The 3,947-nt window shown below is 64.0% G+C and overlaps 1 protein-coding gene across 1 annotated transcript in view; it reads right to left on the bottom strand.

Annotated features, from left to right (window-relative positions):
• Positions 1–3,638, bottom strand: part of N4BP3 (NEDD4 binding protein 3) — an 8,935-nt gene extending 5,297 nt beyond the window's left edge. Inside the window, exon 1 of the mRNA XM_032425457.1 lies at positions 3,438–3,638. The gene's annotated coding sequence lies outside the window, so the exon portion shown is untranslated. The remainder of the gene's footprint in view (positions 1–3,437) is intronic.
• Between the last annotated feature and the right edge of the window lie 309 nt (positions 3,639–3,947).

Below are 3,947 nucleotides of genomic sequence, written 5' to 3'. Positions count from 1 at the left end.
TGCGCTAGATGCAGAGAGGTGTGTGTGTGTGTGCGCTAGATGCAGAGGAGTGTGTGTGTGCGCTAGATGCAGAGAGGTGTGTGTGTGTGTGCGCTAGATGCAGAGAGGTGTGTGTGTGTGTGCGCTAGATGCAGAGAGGTGTGTGTGTGTGCGCTAGATGCAGAGAGATGTGTGTGTGTGCGCTAGATGCAGAGAGGTGTGTGTGTGCGTGCGCTAGATGCAGAGAGGTGTGTGTGTGCGCGCGCTAGATGCAGAGGTGTGTGTGTGCGCGCGCTAGATGCAGAGATGTGTGTGTGTGCGCACTAGATGCAGAGGAGTGTGTGTGTGCGCTAGATGCAGAGAGGTGTGTGTGTGTGCGCGCGCGCTAGATGCAGAGAGGTGTGTGTGTGTGTGTGCGCGCGCTGGATGCAGAGAGGTGTGTGTGTGCGCTAGATGCAGAGAGGTGTGTGTGTGTGTGTGTGTGTGTGTGTGTGTGAGTGAGTGAGATGAGGGGCTTCTCTCCATGTGTGACCTAAGCAATTAGAAAGAGTTGTGGAACTGGATGAAGGGGACAAAGACAGCCCCTTCCTTTTGTCTTTCCCCAAGGCCCTCGCCCTCCACCCAAGCCTTCCTAGGTAACTTCTCAGGCTGTATTATCAGCTCTCCCAGCAGGGCTGAGGCCCCGGGCTTCTAGGAGGCTCCACCCTGCCCAGGTCTCAGTCTGGGGACAGTCCCTTTTCCTAAAGGGGTCCATCCCACCTCCCCCCCAACACACACATTCCTTCCCCGTTGCTTGGAGGCCCAGGGACTGGCCTGATCAGGCCAGGGCAGCTGTGCTGGCTGGGCTGGAGAGGATCTGGTGGGGGAGGAGGGAGGAAGGCAAGTGCCTTGCCGCCCCTCTGGGAACATCAGAGCAAAAAGCAGGGCCTCTTCCGAGTGCCTCCAAGGGCTCCTCTGCCCAGAGCTCAGTACGCGCCCTGGGGCTCAGAGCTCCACACTGAGCTGAAACCCGCCCCCGCCCCCCACGACCGTGCTGGCTAGGTTTGGGCTGGGCCATATTCTGCACAGGACCCAGTTGGCCCCAACAGGACCCCTGAGCTCCTGTTCCCCAACCCCTGGCCCCAAGATTAGCCAGCAGCACTGAAAGCCCTGGACACAGAGGGGCATCTCTTTCAGATCAGCCCTTGGTGGAGACAGGAACACGAGGCTAGGGAGCCACCCTGGCCATGAAACAGAGACAGGACACGCAGGGAAGCACCCCGGTGTCCGTTAGTCAGCCTGACATGGGGCTCACCCCAGCCTCACAACACCTGGGAATACTGACATCCTCCCCTTCGGAAGAGGAAACTGAGGCCCAGGAGGTAAAAGCACGTGCCTGAGGTCATGTTCAGCCGCACTGGAGAAAGTACACAGCTCCTCAGGTTTAGAAGCCCACCCTGATGGCTCAGTTGTTAAGCACCTGCCTTCTGCTCAGGTCACGATCCCAGGGTCCTGGGCTCGAGCCACTGTCGGGCTCCCTGATCAGTGGGGAGTCTGCTTCTCCCTCTGACTCTCCCCCTCCCCCCACCCACTTGTTCTCTCTCTCTCTCAAATAAATAAATAAAAAATCTTAAAAAAAAAAAACCTTAAAAAAAAAAAAACCAAGAAGAAGCCCACCCTGACCCCAGCGTGCCTCTCCTCTAGACTGGCCCATCCAAGAGCATGTGGGCCTGAAGCTCCCAGTCCGGCCTTGGCTGTGGTTAGCCCCTCCAGAGCCCAGGCCCCAGGGGAGGGTCCCACCACCTGCTGGGGGATCAGCTTCACTGAAGGGAGTGTCTGCAGCTGCCCCTGAGGAATTGGACTGGAATGTCCCAGCTCCAAAGGAGGGGCAGTGGGTGAGGGGGGCCCAGGGCCCTGATGGGAGAGGCCAGCATACCCCAGTTCCACTGAGACACCTGAAGAGTCAGAGCCCTGCATCTAACCCCATAGGAGTGAGTCTTAGTATCACCACAGAGTCACGTAGAGATGTATACCACTCCACAATTTCTCTGAGCCCTTTTATTTCATCATCTGAGCTCATCTCTGTAACAGCCTAGTGGGGGGCAGGCAAGGAAACTGAAGCCCAGGAGCCAGTTGCCCAAGATCCCACAATGATGAACAATTCCAACTCCCTGGGCAAGGCCCTTCTCTACTGCTGTCCCAGGCAGGGATCACCAGCTGCCCTCCATGGGCACACGCGGCAGTGTATGTATGTCCGCCCAGCCCCCCACAGCTGTGGAATCCCCCAAGGGCATCTGAAACCAGGCAGGTTTGGACCCCAGTCCCCTCAGCATGGAATTCCTCCTGCCTCGCCTGGGTCAGAGAGAAATAGCGGAAGCATTGCTGCTTGGGGACTCGGAGCCCTGGAAGCTGCTAGTTCTAGAGGCGGTGGCGGGAGCAGGCTGGCCGCATTCATTCACAGTCTCGCACATACACACCCACACTCAGCCAGCCAGCAGGGGAGCCCTGCCCAGGAGGGCCCTGGGAGGAGGCTGATCATTGGGCCCAGGATGGCCTCCTGCCTCCACTCCCTCCTTGGCTGGGCAGGGAGAGGGCACGGGGGCCAATGTCGCAGGTCAGCCAGGCTAAGCCCCAGATGCAAATGAGGAAAGCCCCAATCTGCACTGGGGGGCTGGGTACAGGGTGGGAGGCGACAGGTCCCAGCTCAGTCCTCTTTCCAGACACAGTCAGGGTCCTGATGTCGCCCTGGCCCCAGGCAGGCCCTCGCTTTGGCCAAAGGCTCTGGCCAGACTGGGATGGTGCTCCGGCCTCCAAGAACTGGTAGTGTCCCCACAGGACGGGGATCCCTGGTCACTAGCAGCGGGCCGGCAGCTGCCGCCCTTACAGGAGACCGGAGCAGGAAGGGGGTATCTCAGAGGGGGCGGGAGAGGGGTCTCGTGGCGAAGGTGGAGGAACAGACGATGTTGGCATCCCCACAGAATTTCCCCGCCGGGAAGATCGTGGCGGAGGCGTGGGCTCCCCAGAACTGCGGGAGGTCCGCGGGCTACCTGGGGGGCGGGAGGGGGCGTCTCTTGCTGGCCCCTCCCTGGGCCTACCGGGAGCGGCGGAGCTGGGGTACCGAAGCCCGGGTCAGACTCCCGCGCCAAGGGCGCCTGCCCCACCCCAGCCGCGGCGCATGGGTCCCGGGCGCTGCTCCGAGGAGAGCACATTTGCAGGGGTTGCAGAGAGCAGCGTAACCTGCCCCCTGCCCCTCCAGAGGAGCGTCGCGGTCGGTCCCTGATCCCGCGCTTCGGTGCTTCAGTGTCTGGAAGCAGGGGGCACCTGGGCGCACACCGCACCCCGTCACCCCCGCGCACTTCTCAGACGGGCACCTCGCCGGCCAAGGGCTGCGGCTTGGCCAAGGTCGCCGGGAAAGCGAGACCTCGGCGGCCCGCCCCACCCCCGAGCCCAGTCCCCGGCCCCCGGCGCGTCGCACTCACCATGCTGGCGCCGCTCCGTGCCCCCCGCGCGCTGCAATTCCCTCGCGCGGATTCGAACCCTCCCTCCAGGCACCGGCTCCGGGCGAGACTGCGAGGCGGCCCGGAGCGGCCGGCCGGCAGACGCCGGGGAAAACGCGGCCGGGCGGGCGGGCGGACGCCGGAGCCGGATTGGCGAGGGAGGGACGCGCGCTCCGCGGCGCTCGCTCGCCTGGCCCAGAGGCGGAGGGAAAACCCGGCCTGACTCACCCGCGCGCCGCCAGCCCAGAGCCCGGCCGGGCCCCCGGATGTGGGGGGCGGGGACGGGGGGCAACCCCCGCCCACCGCGAGCCAACCTGAGCCCCGCCCGGACTCGCCGCGCCTACGCCGCCGCGGCCGGCCGAGGCGTCCCGCGCCCGAGCCGCCCGAGGTTCCCTGCCGGCTGCGCCCCGCGCCGCCGCCGCCCCGTGCGCGCCGCGCCGATCCCCGAAGGGTCGGCAGCCCCCGCGGCGCCGCCGAGGTCCCCGGAGGGCG

Source organism: Phoca vitulina, unplaced genomic scaffold (genome assembly GCF_004348235.1).
Source record: "Phoca vitulina isolate PV1807 unplaced genomic scaffold, GSC_HSeal_1.0 scaffold32, whole genome shotgun sequence".
Taxonomy (NCBI): Eukaryota; Metazoa; Chordata; class Mammalia; order Carnivora; family Phocidae; genus Phoca; species Phoca vitulina.
Note: the sequence above shows the minus strand (reverse complement) of the source record. Positions and strands in the feature narration are given on the sequence as shown.